The 23,495-nt window shown below is 43.0% G+C and overlaps 1 pseudogene across 1 annotated transcript in view; it reads left to right on the plus strand.

Annotated features, from left to right (window-relative positions):
* Positions 1 to 23,495, plus strand: part of LOC149462083 (proton channel OTOP1-like) — a 65,418-nt pseudogene that overhangs the window by 10,910 nt on the left and 31,013 nt on the right. The window contains exon 2 of the transcript XR_016312718.1: positions 13,277 to 13,413. The product of XR_016312718.1 is annotated as a proton channel OTOP1-like (transcript). The remainder of the gene's footprint in view (positions 1 to 13,276; positions 13,414 to 23,495) is intronic.

A 23,495-nucleotide genomic window follows, 5' to 3' on the forward strand; every position in this document is an offset into this window, starting at 1 on the left:
TCAGTCCATTTGAGTGGGTCAAATGGAAACAAACAGGTGGTCCTTTTTCATTCGACCACCCATTGTGGAGAGCGAGCGGCTCTGTGTCCGCTCTGCAGCGGAGAGATCCCCCGCTGAGCAAGCAGATCCGCTAAACGGGTCCACCCATGTAAAAGGACCCTAAAACTATTTATTTAAGAATTGTAGCACTAGAAAAATGTCTGTTACAATAATGCTATTTTCATGTCACCTCAATATTAAGTACTAATTTATTTGACCGCTAATAGGGTCCAGGGGCGGACTGACCATTTGGAAACTCGGGCACTGCCCGAGGGCCCGGGGTCAGTAGGGGGCCCCATGAAATGCCCCTGGTACCTTTTTTCATAGGCATTTTTGAGTTTGGGCAAGGACACAGGGGCCCCATGATCCCCTATTATTATTATTATTATTATTATTATACAGTATTTATAAAGCGCCAATAGTTCACTCAGCGCTGTACATTACAAAGGGGGACAGAACATGTGACAGAACAATACCAATACAATGCAAAACATGAGGGGATCGAGGGCCCTGCTCTTTCGAGCTTACAATCTAGAAGGGATGGGGCGGTGGTACAGGAGGAGATAGCTGTGGGGGATGGAGTGGTAGGAAGAGTGGAGGAGGTCAGCAAGTTAGCAGGGGGTGAGGTAGGCTTCCCTGAAGAGATGGGTTTTCAGGGTGCGCCTAAAGGAGAGGAGAGTAGGTGATAATCTGATGGGTTGGGGCAGGGAGTTCCAGAGGATGGGTGACACCCTGGAGGAGTCCTGGAGGCGGGCATGGGAGGAGGAGACCAGGGAACTAGAGAGGAGGAGTTCTTGTGAGGAGCGGAGTGTGCGTGCTGGGCGGTACTTGGATATTAGGTCAGTGATGTAGTTCGGGGCAGTATGGTGGACAGCTTTGTACGTCAGTGTTAGGATTTTAAATTTGATCCGTTGCGCAATCGGAAGCCAGTGGAGGGATTGGCAGAGGGGGGTGGCGGAAATGGAGCGGTTGGAAAGGTGAATGAGTCTGGCAGCCGTATTCAGGATCGACTGAAGCGGGGATAGCCAGCGGCGAGGCAGGCCAGTGAGGAGGGAGTTGCAGTAGTCGAGTCGTGATATGATGAGGGAGTGGATGAGCTGTTTAGTGGTTTCTGGGGTTAGGAACGTGCGGATTTTGGCGATGTTGCGGAGGTGGAGTCTGCACGAGTTTGTTAAAGATTGGACTTGGGGCTGGAAGGATAGGTTGGAGTCCAGAATGACACCAAGTACTCTGGCCTGCAGAGCGGGTTTGATATTGGCGTTGTTGGATGTGATGTAGAAGTCAATGGGGGGTGGGGTTCGGGCTGGGGGGAAGACAAGGAGCTCGGTTTTGGAGAGATTCAGTTTAAGGAAGTGGAGCGACATCCAATCTGATATGTCGCTCAGTAGGTGTGTGATTTGGGCAGAGACCGAGGGGGTGAGGTGGGGGGTTGAGAGATAGATTTGTGTGTCGTCGGCATAGAGGTGGTAGTTGAAGCCGTGAGAGTGTATGAGTTGGCCAAGGGAGGAGGTGTAGATGGAGAAGAGAAGGGGCCCAAGGACAGAGCCTTGAGGGACCCCAACAGAGAGGGGGAGTGAGGGGGAGGTGGTAGCATTATAGGTAACGCTGAAAGAGCGTTGTGACAGGTAGGATGAGAGCCAGGAGAGAGCAGAATCTCTGAGGCCGAGGGAGTGTAGTATTTTGAGGAGGAGGGGGTGGTCAACTGTGTCGAAGGCCGCAGAGAGGTCAAGGAGTAGGAGCACTGAATAGTGGCCATTAGCTTTAGCGGTTAGAAGGTCGTTGGAGAGTTTGAGTAAGGCGGTTTCGGTGGAGTGTAGGGGGCGGAAGCCAGACTGTAGGGGATCGAGGAGGTTGTTGTCGTTGAGGTGAGAGCATAGGCGGGTGTAGACGAGACGCTCGAGGAGTTTAGATGTAAGTGGGAGCAGGGAGATGGGTCTGAGGTTGTTCGGGTCATTGGGGTCCAGGGAGGGCTTTTTAAGTATGGGGGTGATGTGTGCATGCTTCAGTGGGGAGGGGAAAGTGCCAGAGGAGAGGGAGAGATTAAAGATGTGGGTGAGGGAGCGTAGGATGGAGGGGGAGGGAGGTCGTAGGAATTGTGAGGGGATAGGGTCGAGGGGGCAGGTGGTGAGGCGGGCATCAGAGAGGATCTTGGAGACTTCCTTGATGGTAGTAAGGTCAAAGGTGTGGAGTGTTGGGGGAGCTTCAGTATGAGGAATGTAGGGTGGGGTGGGAGTGGAGGTCAGAGCAGTGGTGGGGCCGTGGGAGAGGGGTGATGAGGGGGTAGCTGAGTGAGGGGGAACGGGGTTGGAGGGAGTTTGAGCAGTGACGAAGTCCCTGCGGGTAATGTCGAGGGGGAGGGGGGATGAGGGGGTAGCTGTGTGAGAGGGGACGGGTTGAGAGGGCGTGTGAGTTGCGGCAATGTCCTTGCGAATTGTGTCAATCTTGTTTTTGAAGTGATTGGCAATCTCAAGGGCGGTGAGTGAGGTGCTGGGTGGAGGTGGGGGTGGAGAGAGTAGAGAGTTGAAGGTGGAGAAGAGTCGGCGAGGATTGGAGGAGAGGGCCTTGATGAGGGTCAGGAAGTAGGCTTGTTTGGCTGCGTGGAGGGAGGAGGTGTAGGTGCGGAAGGCAGATTTGTAGCAGGTGAAAGCTTGTTGGGATTTTGTTTTGCGCCATAGTCGCTCCAGGGCACGACTGCGTCGTTTGAGGGTTTTGGTGTGATCAGTCTGCCAGGGCTGGAGCGGTCGGAGTCTGATGTTGCGTGTGGTTAAAGGCGCTAGTGAGTCAAGGGCTGCTGTCAGCGCGTTGTTGTAGGCAGTCATAGCCAAGTCGGGGCAGGACAGGGGGAGGATGCGGTCGTGGAGTTGATCAGCTGCAGAGTGGAGGGGGGCAGGGTTAAGGTTGCGGAGGTTACGGCTGGTAGTAGTGTGGCATTTGGAGGGGTAGGCGTTGGAGGACGAGGAGATAGAGAAGGTGATCAGGTTGTGGTCAGAGAGAGGGAAGGGGGTGTTAGTGAGGTTGTGGGGAGCGCAGCGGTTGGAGAAGACAAGATCAAGGATATTCCCGTCGGAGTGGGTGGTGGATTGTATGCACTGTGCAAGTGCAAAGGAGGAGGTTAAGTGGAGGAGACGGGCTGTGTCTGGGTTGTCAAGGTTGACAGGGATGTTGAAATCCCCAAGAATGATGGTGGGTAGCTCAGAGGAGAGGAAGAAGGGTAGCCAGGAGGAGAAGTCTTCCAGGAAGCGGGGTATGGATCCAGGAGGCCGGTATATCACAGCAATCTTCAGGGGGGTTGGGGAGAATAGTCGGACACAGTGGGCCCCGAAGGAGGAGAAGGATAGGGAGGGGGGGTTTGGGAGGACTCGGAAGGTGCTCTGCGGTGACAGGAGCAGACCAACCCCACCACCTTTACGACCGTTAGGTCTGGGTGAGTGGGTCCAGGTGAGACCTCCATAGGAGAGTGCAGCAGGGGAGGTAGAGTCAGTGGGCTGGATCCAGGTTTCCGTGATCGCCAGGAGGTTGAGGGAGTGGGAAACAAAGAGGTCGTGGATGGCGGTAAGCTTGTTACACACCGATCGGGCGTTCAGGAGTGCACATGAAAACGGGGGGGAGATTTTAGGGAGCAGGGGGACAGATACTAGGTTGCGGTAGAACATGGAGGCGAGAGGGTGTTGTGCGGGTGAGGGAGGTGGTGGAGGGCCAGGATTCGGGGAGATGTCTCCCGCGGCTAGGAGGAGGAGAAGGGTGAGAAAGGTGGCATGGGAGCGGGATGTGCAGGAGTGTGAAAAACTCCTAGTGGAGGTGTTCGGGTCAGTGGGAGAGTGGAATAATAGGAGGAGGTGGTGGGTGCCATAGAGGGGCGAAGGAAGCAGTGAGGACACAATATACAAATGTTTAGGAGGAGCAGAGGGATATAGTGAATGGATTTTGGGAATGGAGGAGAGGAAAATGAGAAGGAGTAGAAGAGGCATTGTGGGGGGTGATGAGAGCAGTAGTAGGGAGATGATAGCAATGAGGGGGAGATGTGCAAGTTTTGGGGTGGAGCAGAGGGGTAAAGAAATTAGATTTGGGAACAGAGGATAGTAGTATGAAGAGGAGGAATGTATTCTATAAAGGTACACAGAGTGGGAGTCAGGCATGTAAGAGATGTTTCCCAGGGTGTTTGCTTGCAGTCTGTCCAGCATACAGTAGAGTTTCTTGCTGTTGTGTCTTTCTCCTGCTTTAGTTCAACTGCTGTGTTTAACTGCTTCGCACTCCGTCAGAAGCCGCACCCCCATCAGAGACTGTGCCCCCCATCAGAGATCTCCCCCCATGAGCTGATCTGAATTTATAGGGAGATGCTCAAATGAGCATTCAACTCCACCCCAATTAGAAGCTGATAAGGCTCACATGAATGTTGGGGGATGTCTCATAGGAACCAGGCTACAGTCGTAAACTGGGTGCAACTGAAGGTGAGGACTGCTCAGCATACACACAAATATAAATACACCATTTGTTCTGAATATAACAGGAGTGAAAGCGATTTTGAGTTAGGAGTGGAGGTAGGAGAGGTGCATTTACCCAGGGGGAAAACAGCAGGAGTCCCTATTGCCCGGGGGCCCCATGAGTTGTCAGTCCTCCCCTGATAGGGTCATTAAGGATTTATCTGCAATATAGTCATCCTATCTATGTTGGTTTAAGGATGTTTGGAATTTTTAGTTTTTTTTTGTAATACTATTGATTTATCCCACTGCATCAGGAGTGTTGCTATAAGTACAGTTACATATGTCTAAACATTGTATCAACCATTAGTGTGCTATATGTTGAGTAGCTGTGTTTATATATTATCAAGGACCTGTATCCAGGGGCATATTTACCACAAGGCAAACAAGGGATTTGCCTAGGGCGGCATTTTTCAGGGGGGCAGCACCTCCCCCAGAAGAAGGGATGGATAAAGGGACACACACGCAATGGGAACCAGGTGGGATCCGAGAGAGTCTGCGGGCTGATTTATGGTATATGTAGAACCTGACCCTCATTCCCAGGGATGTCCAGAATGTCCAGAACCGTGAAGATGAGTGTCTTTCTCTCTATTGCTGGGGGGGGGGGGGGGGGGGGGTTAGTGGATGGATCTCCCAGGTGGGGGGCAGGGGTGTTGTTGGTCAATGTCAGGCTCTTTCCGCGGGAGGGGGATGGTGTTGGTTCGTGTCTGTGGAGGCAGACGATCTTTGTGTTGCCTAGGGCAGCACAAAACCTAAATACACCACTGCCTGTATCACTATACCTTATTGTTCTCCATTGAGGATTTTAATGGGGTATAGTTTTGAAATAGACACTGATCATGACTGCTGCCAGCAACATATAATTAACATACATACAGTATATTAAAAAAGAGTCCTGGCAGGCATATATATACTTAATAATAGTATGTTGGTCTTCTTGCAGCAGACAGGCATATCGCAGATATTCTTTTAACTACTTGCCGACCGCAGATAGCCGAATGACGGCTGCACTGCGGCCAGCCAGTTCTGGATGGACGTCATATGACGTCCTCCCAGAACGCGCACTCCAGCGTGCCCCCCAGTTGTCAGAGCGGGGATCGGCACCGATCATCAGGGTCACTGATCATCAGTGCCCTGATGATCGGTGCCCAGCGGTGCCACACACAAATTCTGCCCACCTGTGCCCAGCAGTGCGCCCACCTGTGCCCATCAATGCACCCACCAGTGCCACCCACCTGTGCCACCCACCAGTGCCACCCACCTGTGCCCACCAGTGCCACCCACCTGTGCCCATCAGTGCAGCCCAGCGGTTGTGCCAGTCAGTTCCCAGCCGTGCCACCAGTCAGTGCCCAGCAGTGATGTCAGTCAGTGCCATCTATCAGTGCTGTCTATCAGTACCCATTATCAGTGTCACCTATCAGTGCCACCTATCAGTGCCGCATATCAGTGCCACCTATCCGTGACACCTCATTAGTGCTGCCTATCAGTGCCGCCTATCAGTGCCCTTCAGTGCCGCCTATCAGTGCCCATCAGTGCCGCCTATCAGTGCCCATCAGTGCTGCCTCATCAACGCACATCAGTGAAGGAGAAAAATTACCCGTTAAAAAATTTTATAATAGAAACAAAGAAACTTTTTTTTTTTTTTTTCAAATTTTTTTGCACTTTTTTTGCTTATAGCTCAAAAAGTAAAGTGCCCAGCAGTGATTAAATACCACCAAAAGAAAGCTCTATTTGTGAGAAATGATAAAAATTTCATATGGGTACAATCTTGCATGACCGCGCAATTGTCAATCAAAGTGCGACAGCGCTGAAAGCTGAAAATTGGCCTGGTAAAGAAGAGGTATAAGTGCCCAGTAGGCAAGTGGTTAATATACCATGGTAGTTGGTTTAAATTGTTGTATCAGTAAAGAGGTTTTCAAAAAGAGAAAAGCTGGAAAGGTTTATATTGACTGATATATAGTTTGATTGGTAATTTTGGGTAATGGTGAATTTTCAGTCCTTGATAGTCTATAAATCCGGATTTCTTTTGATAGTGTGATGTATATTACCACTTGAAGTGCCAGCCTGTAATACTGTAAAGCTCCTTTATTACCAGTCCCTTTTTCTGTTTTCAGTGCTGTTTGGCTAACAATTATTAGGATATGCAGCACTGTAACCAAATGAATTTGATATCATTTTTGAGATGTAGCGTTCTGTTGCTGGTATTTAATAACCACTGTTCTTTTATTATATATAGGAGAAACAGACAAGCTAGAAGGGTGTGAATCAGCAGTTGACACCCACTTCCCATGCTGCATTCTTTCATTCCACTGTAGTGTAGGCAAGTACAGCCAAAGTGAGTGGCAACTCTGCTCTGAATTCAGAAGCAGTGAAGCATCATTGCCACACCATCACAGGAATCTGCATTTGATGGACTTCATGGGCAGGATCAACAGGTGGAACTGTTCAGGGAAACTAACAGAAAACTGTAAGCCCCAGTTCACATATATGCGACCGCGTGGACCGCGTTTTGCACGGGCACGAGAGCCCATTCATTTGAATTCCCTGCACTTCTTCCAAAAACGCAGCCCGCACGGGAACCTCGGTTCCCAGTACGGTTGCGTTTTCCAAGAACTATTGGCACCTGCCTGCGGGTCCGCATTTCTCTATGCGGGTGGTGCGGCTGCACGGATTTTCATGCGGATCCGCAGCGGCACAGATGTGAACTTCGCCTAAGTGCCGATTCACTTATAATAAAATGCTGCAGCACAAATCTTATAATACATAGGAGGCCATAGTTATACTTTGTTCCACTTTTTATAGGTGTGAGCTGGTGTATAGTAATTATTGGGATATTGTGCTGCTAGCTTCTTTTTACGTGTCACTGGCCCCTTCCGAAAAGAAGCCCTGAAAATAGACTTCCTAATTGTATGTTTTTTCTACAGTCCTTTATATCCGAGGCAATTTATTGGGTGTGCGACACAATTTGCCTTTGGAAGCGGTACGGAGATGGGTAAAATGCTGGCACTTCATGTGGAAATTGCAGTATATGCTTGACTTTAATATAAAAAGACTTTTATGAATTGGATATTAGTTAAATACAATTGAGAGCAATATAGGAGCTTCCACCAGTATTCATAAGTTGTTGTATATACAGATTGTAGTGTCACCTGCGTGTAGATAATACTTAAACACTTTAATATCGGGCACCTTCACCCCCTTCCTGCCCAGGGCAATTTTTAGCTTTCAGGGCTTTCACACTTTGATAATTGCGCGGTCAAGCTACACTGTACCCATAATACATTTTTTATCATGTTTTTCAAATGGAATAGAAAAATAGAGTTTTCTTTTGGTGGTATCACCACTGGATTTTTTATCTTTTGCTAAAGTAACGAAAAAAGACCAAAAAATTTGAAAAAAACACGCTTTTCTTTGTTTCTGTTAATAAATTTTGCAATTAAATAATCTTCCTTCACAAATTTAGGCCAATCTATGTTCTGCTACATTTCTTTGGTGAAAATAACCCAATCTGTGTATATTATGTAGTCTGTAGGAAAGTTACCACAAACTATGGTATATATAAAGGCGTACTTCGGATTACGAACACCTAAGTTAACGTAATTTTTGGTTTACGAATGAAAATCCATTGAAAATAATGGCTTGGTTTACAAATTTGTTTCGCAATACGAACGGATTAATTGGTTTTCAATGCATTTACAAATTTTTTTTAACCATGTCCCTGCACAGTACTATGCCTTTAAAGTGCACTTTATAAAGAGTTTTGAACAGATAAGACTTTTTTTGACTTTTTTCTGACCTCCGGGAATGGATTAATTGGTTTTCAATGCATTTACAAATTTTTTTTAACCATGTCCCTGCACAGTACTATGCCTTTAAAGTGCACTTTATAAAGAGTTTTGAACAGATAAGACTTTTTTTGACTTTTTTCTGACCTCCGGGAATGGATTAATTGGTTTTCAATGCATTTACAAATTTTTTTTTAATCATGTCCCTACACAGTATTTATGCCTTTTAAAGTGCACTTTAGAAAGAGTTTTGAACAGATAAAAGACTTTTTTTTTAAATTTTTTCTGACCTCCAGAACGGATTAATTGGTTTTTAATGCATACCTATGGGAAACCGCGTTTCAGTTTACACATTGTTTTGCAATACAAAAAGTCCCGCAGAATGCATTAAATTTGTAAACCGAGGTATGTCTCTATCTGAAAATCAATCCTGATGTACTGACTGCTTCTCTCTTGAGGCCTGAAAATGCCAGGACCGTACAAATATTACCCAAATGACCCATTTTTGGAAAGTGGACAGTCTGAGGTATTTAGTAAGAGGCATGACGAGTTTTTTGAAGTTCCCATTTTTAGGCACAATATTTTGGAAAATGAAGATTTTTTGGGGGGGTAACACACAATTTTTTTGGGGGGGTAACACACTGTCACCAGTGCAGTACAGTGTCATTGTATAACTGCTGTGGTACTGATCAGGGACACTGACTGGTGACAGTATTTTAAAAAAAAAATACTTTTTTTTTCAATTTTTCTTTTTTTTATTATATTTTCTTTTTTTTTAACACACTGTGACCAGAGAAATGTAATGTTACCATAGTAGCATTGTATTACTCCATGGAAGTGATCAGGATTTTTTTTTATCACATTATGATTGCTTATACCAGTGAATTTCACTGTTACAAGCACATTGATTCATTCAGTTTTTACTATTGTGGTTAGCTGTGATTTGCCACAGCTAATCGCATGGTACAGATGGGCTGTGATTGGCCCTGACTGTACCATGGGATCACTGTGACCAATCACAGAGTTCAACACAATAGTACACAATGGATAGCACGAAAGCCATCCAATGTGTACAGTTGTCATGTGATCTGCTGTCATTGGTACACTGATCAGTTATCCTCTATTCAGTGGACAGAGTGGGTGGGTGATGGATCATGCTGCAGCAAGGCCCGTTGGGTGCGCGAGAGGCGCATTCTGGGGGACGTCCACCAGGAACGGTGAATATCCCGCCTAACCGTCATTTGACTATAGGCCAGGTGGGAACTGGTTAAGTATATTAACTGCTTTCCCACCGCCCTATAGCACATATACTGCTACAGCGCGGCAGGGGTGTGCAAAATCACGTATATATAAGTGATTTTGCATATCTGCTATTGGCGGCCTCAGCTGTCAATCACCGGGTCCCGGCCGGTGATTACTAGCCGGCACCCGGTGATCGCTGAGTATTACTGACGGGGGGAGAGAACTGTATGTAGACAATACAGTTCTCTCCCCTGTCAGCTCCTGCACACTGCTTTGTATGGCTCTGCATAGCAGAGCCATACAAAGCAGTGTGCTTACAGTTGAAAGCACACACATAGCTTACAGTAAAACAGCACACAGTTAACTCTTTGATCACCCCACATATTAACCCCTTCCTGCCCAGTGCCATTAGAGCAGTGTCAGTGTTTTTATTAGCACTGATCACTGTATTGGTGTCACTGGGGTTGTCAGTGACACCAAGTCAGTTATACCCGTCGCAATCCCGCTGATTGCCACCATTACTAGTAAATAAAAAAAATAACTCCGTATATATACTGCCATTTGTAAATGCTATAACTTTCACGTAAACCAATTAATTTACACGTATTGGGATTTTTGTTCGATGCTTGACTATCGAGACAGAATTATAGGTTAAGATGATTGATAAAACTGTAGACAGCAATTCATTTCTTAAGAAGGTTCTTATTTATTAAAGCCGCAAGAGAAACCTTTATTTATTCACGCCATTCTCAATTCTAAGCAAATGTGACAGCACCAGTATTTATCTGTCACAACTTCTTTACATTAGTTTTGAAGAAATCCACCATTTAACCTTCGTCTTTGCATATTCCTGAACTATTTTTTTAGTCTGTTTCCAGTAGACTTTAGTAGACTTTCCAATCTAGGTCAGCTATAAAATATATAAAACTACAAAATGTAAGACCAATATATATGGTGTGTTAGACTATTAAGCCAATTTCCGATAAATTTATAAGTACCAGCAGACACCCCACCCTACATTGTCAAAGTGTTTGTCCGATCTACTTTTTCAAACTACGATATGTTCCTTCCCAGGCCTTTATGATGTTCTCCTACTGCTATACTCCATCTACATTAAAGTGTACGCATAGCCAACATTTATTTAGTTACTTTTTTCTATTTACGTCAAGCTACCGTATATACTCGAGTATAAGCCGAGTTTTTCAGCACATTTTTTGTGCTGAAAAACGGCCCCCTCGGCTTATACTCGAGTCAACGTCTGCAGGGGGCTGCTGTCTCTTACCTGGCTCCGGTCCCACGACGATCCGGTCCAGGAAGCGCAGCTGCTCCTTCATTCGGTTCGTCCACTGGATGTTTGCGCGGCTGCTCGGCTCCGCCTTCTCACCGGTGATTGGCCGCCAGAACTGTAGCTCAGGAAAGGCACACAGGCGGCCAATCACCGGCGAGGAGGCGGAGCTGAGCGGCCCCGCGAAAATCGAGTGAAGGAGATGCAGGTAAGTGTGCCGTGCTTAGGTGCTGCTGCAACCACATATGCTGGCTGCAGCAGCACCATACTGGAACAGGGGTCAGCAAGTGTCAGTGGGAGGAATAGTGCCCCATCATTTGTGTCACTGATTCCAATGATGGGGCATTATTCCTCCCACTGACACCAACGATGGGGCACTTTTCCTCCCCCCCACTGACACCAATGATGGGGCACTATTCCACCCCCCACTGACACCAATCATGGGATACTATTCCTCCCCCCCACTGACACCAACGATGGGGCACTATTCCTCCACCCCCCCACTGACACCAATGATGGGATACTGTTCCTCCCACTGACACCAATGTTGGGACACTATTCCTCCCACTGACACCAAAGATGGGGCACTATTCCACTGACACCAATAATGGGGTGCTATTCCCCCCACTGATACTAATGATGGGGCACTATTCCTGCCACTGATACTAATGATGGGGCACTATTCCTGCCACTGATACCAATGATGGGGCACTATTCCTCCCACTGACACCAATGATGGGGCGCTATTCCTCCCACTGACACCAATGATGGGGCGCTATTCCTCCCACTGACACCAATGATGGGGCACTATTCCTCCCACTGATACCAATGATGGGGCACTATTCCTCCCACTGACACCAATGATGGGGCGCTATTCCTCCCACTGACACCAATGATGGGGCACTATTCCTCCCACTGATACCAATGATGGGGCACTATTCCTCCCACTGACACCAATGATGGGGCGCTATTCCTCCCACTGACACCAATGATGGGGCGCTATTCCTCCCACTGACACCAATGATGGGGCACTATTCCTCCCACTGATACCAATGATGGGGCACTATTCCTCCCACTGACACCAATGATGGGACACTATTCCTCCCACTGACACCAATGATGGGGCACTATTCCTCCCACTGATACCAATGATGGGGCACTATTCCTCCCACTGACACCAATGATGGGGCACTATTCCTCCCACTGACACCAATGATGGGGCACGATTCTTCCCACTGGTGTTCCCACCCTCGGCTTATACTCGAGTCAATAGTTTTCCCAGTTTTTTGTGGTAAAATTAGGTACCTCGGCTTATATTCGGGTCGGCTTATACTCGAGTATATACGGTAGTTTGAATCTCCCCAACAGGGACATCAATATGAACTGCAATAAGAACTTGATAGAAGAGTTTTATCTTTACATACACTTTAACATAAGTATTCAGATGATACAAGACAGTATGTTTATACAGTATTGATACTTGTATAAAGATCATTTCAATTCTCTTTTTTATTATGGTCAGGACAAAAATGTTTATGTATATATATAATGTAATTTTTAGCCAAATATAAATGAAATGATACATATATTGTGTATTTAAATTTTCAGGCAGCTGGTGGAACTCTTGCCTTTTTTTTAAACGTTTATCTCTATTTTTTGAGCTGTTTTTTTAAAATAACCTATTGTTTACAGAGCACAGTAACTTAAATTTACACACAACCAGATGAGTTAAATGCCCCCTTCCCCTTTTCTGTGTGCAATATTACAACAGGGTTGCAAGGAGTTTCAATCATAGAGTGAGAGTCTGAAAGCAAACTTCTTCTGTGCATTCTCTTTAGAAAACTCATAAAGCTCTGAGAATCCTTGTGTGATGGGTGCAAGCTATATTAAACATTTCTTTTTAAAACAAAGATTTTATATTAAAAAGGATATTAAATGTAGATTTATAAAATAAAAAATTAACAAAATTATTCAAAAAGTAATTTTCTATTACAACTTTCACCATACTGGAAAATGATCTATCGTCATTGATCCTATGACACATACCCTAGTCTATATCAATTTCAATGACTCACGTACAAATTCTCTTAGGCAGAATGAGATTGAAAAGACTCAATCTCAAGAGGCAAAGGATTATATTTCTGTGTCATTTATTTTGCCGGGAAGTAATATTCTAGTCACCAATTAAAATAGCAAGTTACACTTTAAATACATTTTAAAAACTGCTTGTTATAGCTAGTTCAACCCATTACTATTCTTCTTCATTTACAAACACTTGACTGTCTCTAAGTTTGGGTTCCAATTGCCTGTAATCCTACCTGAACTGGTTAATGTGTACATTGCAATGTAGTAACCTAGTTTGCAGGGATTAAATAAAGGCCAAAATTAAGTGAGTTCAACCCATCATACTAAAAAATGTAAAATATGTTTTCTTGTTGTCTTCCTAGGTGGCATAGTCCTGTTTGCAGCGACCACACTAGTCATGCAAGCTCTGAAGTTAGGCTACTTTGTTGGATATTCAGAATGTTTGCCCATAATTGAGGGGATATACCCGGTCACCCATATCATTCACACCTTTTTCCAGGTATGCAATAAGATTCTTAGCTGAATTCTCCTAATTATGGTACACAGATAATGTTAGAAATGTGAAGATCTAATATGTTCAAAATGTATAGAAACCCAAAAAACAAAAATGTAACTTATTGCATAGTCCTTTTGTGTGGTGGCTACATAGTTACATAGTTAGTCTGGCTGAAAAAAGACAAAAGTCCATCTAGTTCAACCGTTAAAAAAAAAAAAAGAAGTTTTAATCCTATACCCACAGTTGATCCAGAGGAAGGCAAAAAAACCCAGCAAAGTAAGATTCAATTTGCTCCTGCGACGGAAAACAATTCCTTACTGATCCCTCGAGAGGCGATCGGATATTCCCTGGATCAACTTTACCTATAAATGTTAGTATCCAGTTATATTCTGTGTATCTAAGAAACAATCCAGGCCTTTTTTGAAGCAATCCACTGAGCTGCCCAGAACCAACTCTTGAGGGAGTCTTTTCCACATTTTCACATCTCACTGGCTGTATTAGTTTTCTTTTTTAAGACTAAGAGTATTTTCAGCAGTTACAGAAAATACCTGTCTGTTGCGTAGGAGAGCCACAAGTCTGCTGTCAGAGCGCTGGAAGTATAGCAAAAGCTGTACTTTCAGCAATCAGTTAAAACCTCCAGAGAATTAACTATTTGTAACCCAACATGTTTAGAAAACAATTTTAGATTTATTTATATTTGCTGATCAACTAAACACATTTTATTTTGCAGTCTATCCAGGCCTTCACACCACACACTACTCTAGGCAAAAACGTCATCTGCCTGTTATTAGAAATAATCGCATTTTTAGGCATAAGAGAAAGCAGCAATCCTAGCATGTCACTGTACAGCAGTGCAGCACACCACACTGCTGTACAGTGACAAGAATGAAGTGTCACTTTGTCCACTTCAAATAAAGCTGAATTATAAAAAAAGTAACTGAGTGATGCACTGAAAAAGGCATCACACCTCCCCCTACCGCCAGTTCACTGCAGCTGGAACAGACAACTGCCGCGCACTGCTGTGGTTTAATGTGCTGAAGCTGTCTGTTCAGTGTGAAGGGCCCCTAAGTGAATGGTGCCACGCCGCAACTACAAACAGAACGCATGGCTCGATGTTGTGCAATGCAAAACTGGCATTCACCAGTAATAGCTGCAAATCGCTTTACAGGGGGGCTGTAAACACTACTGCTAGTGTGAAAGGATCTTTAAACCAGTATTAAATCCTAAACCAAAATGTACTATATTTCAACTTACCAATCATTAGATGTGGTGGCTGCATTAGGTTTCTTTTTTAGAGGAGATGAGTGTTAGATGTACTAGAAGATTTAGATACACGAACACATTGAAGCCAAACTCCAGCTAATACTTTATAAGCTGTTACAGCAAACAGGTTTTCTTTTTGGAATAACGATTTTATATAAAAAAATAAACGCTGATCATTGTAAGCACCCTTGTCAGTGGTAAATGGTTTGTCTCAAGCTACATATTGAGGGCAACTGTTACATCTGCAGGACACTTTGTTCTGTTGAAAAATAAGATCACTGGCAAGATCACAAGATGAAAATAAGAAGTGCTAAGCTGCAATCTAATAAATGTTTGCTTTTGGGTTTAATACTACTTTAAACATTTCAATTTAGGTCAGCTTTAAAATGTACAAAATATAAGACCAATATGTATTTTGTATGCAGAAAAGTGTCCTGACCTGCTGCAGGGTTACAATCCCCCTCTACTCCTCCAACAATTGGTGCAAGATTCTGATGGTCACTGGCTGCTCCATACGATTCACTTTCAAACACAAAAAAAAGAAGCCGCTCTCCACTAAAAACCTTGTGTAGTTTTATTGAAGAATTTCAAGCACTTGGCAATCCACCTGTCTCACAGGCTCTAACGCATTTCACTCCATCCGGAACTATACCAATAATCCTTAGAGCCTGTGGGATAGGTGGATAAACTTGTGTTTTGAAATCCTTTAATAAATCTACACAACATTTTTAATGGTGAGTGCTAATTTTTTTGCATATGAAAGTGGACAACGTGTATTGTGTGTTGGACATTTAAACCACTTTCTGACATTTCAATAGCTACCAGCAGACACTGCACCTTTTTGCCAGAGTGGATTTTTCTTGCCCTACCTACTATTTCACCTAAAAGGGATGCGTAGATATGGCAAAGAAACAGTATAGTCCTATAAAACTTTGCATACAATGTATTTAAAGTTACCCACATGGAAAAAAATCTGAAGAATATATTTAAAAACTTATATTTTTAAAAATATATTTTTTAAAATTATATTCTTCAGATTTTTTTTAACATACAAAAAAGTAATTTTAATAAATATTTTTACATATATTTGTAAATGCATTCCAAAAATGTAGATTTGAAATTTTAAAGACATACAGTATATTTGAAATGTATTGTTAAAAATATGTTTCATATATTTTGTAATAAACGCATTTCAACATACAGTGTATATATATATATATATATATATATATATATATATATATATATATATATTAGTTAAGAATATAGCGAGCGCTCAAAAAAACCAGCTGCTGAAACACTCCAAGGAATCACTGGACCTCATAACAGAAACATTAAATATATAGTGCAGCGCTGTAATGTAATTAAAAAGATAAAAATAGTTCATAAAGTCCTTTCACAATAAAATCAAACATGTGCAGGCCTCCTTTTCATTAGGTGACTGGAATCAAACAGAAAAAATGCGCACTCACCGACCGCACATTTTATATGCGCCTGTGTGTGATTTTATCCAGATGACCAGCCAGGCATGCAGCTCCAGAAAGCACATGGATCATCCCTCTTAAACACTGACATCAGCCTTGGGTGTAGTAATACCTCCAGGTCCAGAGAGCCCTCTTGCCCCAAATGATAGGTAGACAGGGGTCCCCCTCCTGGTTCCAGGTACCCCAAAAGTGGTAGGTGTAGATCTGAAGCCCTCCGACAGGAGAGTCAAAGAAAAGAGGGAATGCCAATAGTGTAGGAGGTTCAAAAACTTTATTTAGATCAACAATAATAAAACCAGGGTCACATATGCATACAGATACCATCGGCCATTAAACGGGCTGGTAAGTGTGAAAAAAGTAAACCATGTACTAACCCGGCTGAAGTAAAGATCAGAGACCACTGGACCTCCTCATGGTCTCAGTGGTCAGGAAGTCACACTTGCTACTGGCTCCTCCTGAGGCCTTTCGTGCTACGGCACTTCATCAGAGGGTGGACGCCACTAGCAGTGTGACAGTAAGACTTCCCTTTTTAAATGCGGTTCGCGCATGCGCGAAAATCCCGCTCTATCGTCCGGAGTTCGAAAAGCGGAACTGCGCATGCGCGGATAGCTGCCATTTTGCCGTGGATCGCGGCTGTGCAGAATTAAACTGCGCATGCGCCGCCCGATCGCCGCCATATTGCCATGGATCATCAACAGTAAGCTGTGAAAATCAACAGCTGCTGTCAGAAGAATACAAATCAAACACATAGTCAAGTGTTTGTTACCCATGGCTAGTGATAGAAGGGTGAATAATCCTATCCACCCCAGACAAATGGTCCAGGCTATAAGCCACTGTTAGGATACAAAACAGATGTATGGGAATGCACAAATATGGTGCTGCAGAAGCTGGAACCCCTCTTTATACTAGTTATATCCAAGGCATAGGAGCTGAATCGGTTACTCGTAAATAAAAACCATAAATAAAAACCATAAGAGCATATAACAAAACACAAAAAAACATAATTTAAAAATCCCAAAAAAACGCACACAAGCATCTTAAAAAGGATGCACCTATATTGAGATGAGGTATATTCTGTTAACGTTATGAATAACCCTCAGTCATGAATCATATTACCCTAATATTATGAGATTATATAATAATCACAGAGAGGGTGGAATTATTCCGTGAGAACAGAAAAGAACCAAGAACCGGATGGGTATTACTAATCCACCATCCTAGGGGCTGATATAGAATGGGATGTTGATTACACCAACCCTATGGTCCTATAATATAAAGTGCAAAAAAATATCCCATTTCCCCATTTATTACCCCTAATACTCTCTAGGTCATCCATGGCTAAAGGTGCCCATCTAGGTGCTGCGTACAAAAATGCACTAATAGAACCAAAAAACAAATGGTCAGTAAAATCAAAGGTGCACTATATCTACACTACATTACATCTTGAAATATGATGAGCACAGTGGGAGATGTATCAATGTCCTAACTGTTGGCAATGAAGCAGTTAATATCCACCTCAACATTGTGTCCATGAGGGTAAAGGGTACGTAATTCATAGACCCAACGGGTCTCTGCCTGAGAAACTGTCCTGGTCTTATGAAGTCCCCTCCAATGCGGTGATATCATCTCTATACCCATAAACTTTAAAGAAGTAGGGTCGCTATTGTGGAAAAGCCTAAAGTGGTTGGATAACGAGTGGTCCTTATAGCCTTTTTTGATGTTCGCTACATATATTTTTAAATGCATTCCAAAAATGTAGATTTGAAATTTTAAAGACATACAGTATATTTGAAATGTATTGTTAAAAATATGTTTCATATATTTAGTAATAAACGCATTTCAACATACAGTATATATATATATATATATATATATATATATATATATATATATATATATATATATATATATGTATATAAATATACAGGTGAAACTCGAAAAATTAGAATATCGTGCAAAAGTTCATTTATTTCAGTAATGCAACTTGAAAGGTGAAACTAATATATGAGATAGACTCATTACATGCAAAGCAAGATAGTTCAAGCCGTGATTTGTCATAATTGTGATGATTATGGCTTACAGCTCATGAAAACCCCAAATCCACAATCTCAGAAAATTAGAATATTAAATGCAATCAATAAAACAAGGATTGTACATAGAACAATATCGGACCTCTGAAAAGTATAAGCATGCATATGTACTCAGTACTTGGTTTGGGCCCCTTTTGCAAAAATTACTGCCTCAATGCGGCGTGGCATGGAAGCTATCAGCCTGTGGCACTGCTGAGGTGTTATGGAAGACCAGGATGCTTCAATGGCCAAAATTGTAGTATTTCAAATATATGTCAATATATTTGGGAAGAATATTTTAAAAATATATTTCAAATATATTTTTCTTCCATATGGGTAATTTGCCACATTTTGTAATAGAAAGCACATTAAAAGAGAAGTTTCGGAATCGAAAAAAAACCCCAAACAATCATACTGACCTGATGGCTGCAGCACTGATCCCAGCTGCAGCTGTCCCATGCCAGCTCTACACCTACAACTGAGCAGTCAAAGACTGCAGACTGCTTAGTTCTCGGTCTTCAGTGAGCAAAGAGTCAGTGGCTGCCAGTCACTGGCTCTCTGCTCTGTTCTTCAGCGCTCACTGAAGCACCGGGATGTGGAGGGGGTGGGAGATGCTGACTCAGGCTCTCAGCCGCTTATTGAAAATCTGAGCCACCAGAGATCTATGCATAAAGTCAGGATCTCTCCAGAGCATAACTCAAAACATAACCTCCTGCAGTGAAGAACCTGAACTGGCTCAGTGACATCAGCAGAACTAAGTACACTCCTGTGACCCATAGGAGAAGTAGTATAGCCAATAGAGTTTTGGTCATACTTCTTCTTTAAAGCACCTCAATAATCCTTTATTTGTGAAATCACTCCTGTATTTACCTGGAGCTTCCAAACCCTTGTATATATCTGTGATTCATGTAGATTTTCACTGGAAAACTAGAACTTTGTACATTTAGGATTACCGAACACTGGGATGGCAACACATTTTCTTTTTTATATAGATCCGGCAGAATACAGTTCTGACATGTTTTGCACCAGAACCATTATCATATATGAGATGACTGTTGCCCATTTCAGTCATTTTTCTTATTATTGGATGACATTTTCATGTGTGACAGCACAAGACACCATTGGACATCCTTCAAAAATGTTGTACTTTCACTATTGCTTCTTTTGATAAGCCAGTTGAGACAGGTCTCATTTGTGCTCCTCTACCTCTATAACATAAACACTCATTGTTACCAGAGTGGCCTTCAGCTGAGGTCTATGTATCACTGTAGGGCTGATTGTAGCATATTTACTTGTCAAGGCTGTATATGTTTATCATGGCAGCCTAAGTATGTACTATCATTGCAATACTATAAATAAAAACTTGTGAAGACAAACTCTTATGCATGTAAACACTTGACCCTTGTACGTAGGCCTTTAATGTGATCCTTGCTACATGATACACTCTCTGAAAAAACTTCCTGAAGTGGTCAAAGGCAACCTTGGGGAAATAATAGTTTTACCATGTTCCCAAAACAGGAAAGCCACAATTGTTGAATACCTTTCAGCAAATTGTATGGCTCTTTCCCCAGAGACTTTGACAAAGAGAAGTGTTTTGTTAGTGTAATCCTTTGTAATCCCTTATCCTTAGGCCACCCAATTCTTATTGGCTTCTTTGTACAAAAGATACAGAATTATACAAACACTGATAGGTATATTTAATAAAGTACAGAGCAGTGGACAAGGTAGTAACCTTAGTCAACCAATCAAAAATGTTTTTTTTTCACAAAACCTATTATGGTAAAGTCTATTTATTTGCTATGTGGATCAAAGGGCTACAGTATATTTAGTAATTTTCTGAAACTGGAAAGAGGACAAAAATATTGGCAATCCCACATTAATACTTTCATTATGCACCTGGACATACTTCCTAAACACTCCTGGCCATACACACCTCTGTGTATACCACAGGACTTATCTCCTATACACCTTCATTCATACTTTCTACTCCTCTTGTTCATTCTTCCTATGTATACATGGTCTTAATTCATATGCACCCCAGTGATACTTCCTACACCCCATACATTTATACTTTCTTTATACCCATAGTCATTTGTCTCACACACTCCACTCATTCTTCCTACACACTACTATTTATACTTCCTATACTCCCCGGTAATACTTCCTATACATCCCTAGTCATATACCCTCATTCTGGCTTCTTATACCCCCCCCCAGACATATTTTCTACATGCCTGCCACCAGAAATACTTAGTACGTACCCCTGACCATAATTCCTACATGCCAGATATCATACTTCCTGCACCCCTGGTCATACCTTCTATATCCCCTAACATTGTTCCTACACACCACTGGTTATACCTCCTAATCCCCCAATTCATGCTTCTTATACACCCTGGTTTTCCTATCAATACTGCTCGCCATATCTCCTACATTTATACTTCCTATACACCCCCCGCTAATACTTCCTATACAACCCTGGTCATACAACCTCATTCTTGCTTCTTACACCCTCCAAACATACTTTCTATATGCCCCTCAACCAGTTATATTTCCGATATACCCCTGGCCATAATTCCTATATACCAACAATCGTACTTCTTGCCCCTCTGGTCACGCTTTCTGCACCCCCTAACATACTTCCTACACACTCCTGGTTATACTTCATAATCCCCCAATTCATACACCCTGGTTGTCCTATCAATACATTCCTGGTTGTACCTTTTACACACCTTAATTCATATTTCCCATACCCTCCCATTCATATTTCCTATACACACTCAGTTATATTTCCTACACACCCATGGCCATACTTCCTATACCTCACAATGTAAGGGTTCCACCTCCATGGGTATATATCAGAGAGACTCATCCATTCCTTAGGGCTCAGTCCAAGGTTCCAATTAGAAAGAAAACCAAGCAGTGGTATTAAGCCCCAAACACAAATAATAATATATTGCAGCTCACAAATCCTTAGATGTGGTGGCTGCATTCATTTTCTATTTAAGTCTATTTTCCCTTTGTCTTCAAATAGTGATCCGGTGAGGAACACCCTTCCTGCCTTAGGCCCCTTTAGCACGGGGCGTACTCCTATGATCCATTTGCTCAGCTGCTGATACACGATGAGCAGGTCTGTGTCCACTTTGCTTATGCAGAGGGGACACAGCATGCTCTCTATGGGTGGTTGGATGCAAACAGACCAACCTGTCCATTTACACCCAACTGCCATCTGATCTAATCAAGCCAGATGGAGATCCATATCCATTTGTTGTTTTTAGCCCTTTGGATGTAGGTGGCATGGATGTCTATTTACACCCGCAGCTTCATAGAGGAGAATGAAGGTTTCGATCAGGTCTGCCTGAAAAACGGACAGGTGGACCCGAACAGAAGATTCATGTGAAAGGGGCCATGGAGTGCCTACACTCTGCATGAAGGAGCAACAGGGACACCTTTGCATAGCCGCGTTGCTAATCGGATGAGAGGGAAATGTTAGATGCACTAGCAGATCTATGCAGTAAAAAATTGAAGCCAAACTTCAGCTAATACTTTTTAAAGGAAAAGTTCACCTTTGGAAGCATGTTACATGTTCCCGATCCTGTAGCCTCCCTGATCCCCGCACTCCCTGTGACTGCAGTATGGGGAGAAGTGCCCCGTACTAGCTGTAACTTTTTAAAAAAAACAGCTTCGCCCACACAACTGCATCATTCATTCACAGAGTTCCTTTGTGGGCTGTCAGCCTGTAGTTCTCAATGAACTACCCCAGTACTGTGGAGCGCTGTGGTAGTTCAGTGAGGCTTCCTGGCAGACTGTATCTGCTTGCCTGTATGGGATGTATGGGCTCACAGATACACTGACAGGTTTACAGGAGTCCTGCATGGAACCAACAGGCAATTCAGGCTGATCACTGATGCAATGCTTTCCAGACTCCAAAAAAAAAAAAAATGTAGTAAATGCACATATTTTTTTCTTTTTCACTCTTTTTATTGATGTTTAGAAAAGCATTTAACAAAATCCCAAAAGATTATAGAAGACCAACAAAAAGAAAAACCTTTTTTTATTATTAATTACAGGTACTTATATAGCACCGTCAATTTACACAGCACTTTACACACACATATATATATATATATATATATATATATTGTACATTCACATCAGTCCCTAACCTTCAAGGGGCTTTCAATCTAAAGTCCCTAACTTACATTCAAACATACCCATACTAGGGACAATTTAGACAGGATCCAATTAACCTACTAGCATGTCTTTGGAGTGTGGAAAGAAACCGGAGTACCCGGAGGAAATCCACGCAGGCATAGGGAGAACATGCAAACTCCAGGCAGGTGGTGCCGTGGCTGGGATTTGAACCAACGACCCTAGTACTGCCAAGCAGACGTGCTAACCATTTAGCCACTGTGCTGCCTTTTTTTTTTAAGCAACCTTATATTGATACTACAAGGTGATGTGAGGTGAAGTAATCCAGGGTTTAATTTATTAAAATTTTTAGTAAGGTTAAGCGTGGTAGTGGGGGAGTTTGAAAAAAAGAAAAACATTATTTAATATTATTGAACGTTTTATGTGAAGTCAGGCTTTCCTACCCTTAAACCCTGAGTGTTTTTTAGTTTAACACAGTGGTCTCCAAACTGCGGCCCGGAGGCCAGATGAGGCCCTTTGCTTGCTTTTATTCATTATTCCCTCCCACTGTCAGCAGCAGTGGGGCATAGTTCCTGCCACTGTTAGTGACAATGAGGTATTATTCCTCTCACTGACACCAATGATGAGGCACTATTCCTCCCACTGACACCAATGATCAGGCGCTATTCCTCTCACTGACACAAACCATGTGGCATTATTCCTCCCCCTGACACCAACATTGGAACACTAGTCCTCCTCCTAATACCAAAGAGGGGACACACCCACTTACACCAGGACATTCTCTTCTCCTGCTGACCACATTCCAACCCCCCTAAAGTTGGGGGGGGGGGGGGAGTAAACTGTCCCTTTGTTAAGAAAGTTTGGAGACTCCTGGTTTAACACATTGGGAATATTAAAATACAGATTCCCCAGTGAACTGTTTGTTAACATTATCACTCCACTCAAAAGGCACTTAGATCATTTTTTAAATTAAAATAATTAGTATTATAAATAATAAATAAATAGCCATCATCCATATACATAAAGAGAATGGATAATAGTGTGTGTTTAGTGTCACTTTACCAAGAAGTTTGCTGAATAGAAAATCTTTTCTAAACTTTAGAAATCAGTACGCTTA

The sequence above is a fragment of the Staurois parvus genome, unplaced genomic scaffold, assembly GCF_062004578.1.
Source record: "Staurois parvus isolate SC_StPar_1 unplaced genomic scaffold, SC_StPar_1.0 ptg000186l, whole genome shotgun sequence".
Lineage (NCBI taxonomy): Eukaryota > Metazoa > Chordata > Amphibia > Anura > Ranidae > Staurois > Staurois parvus.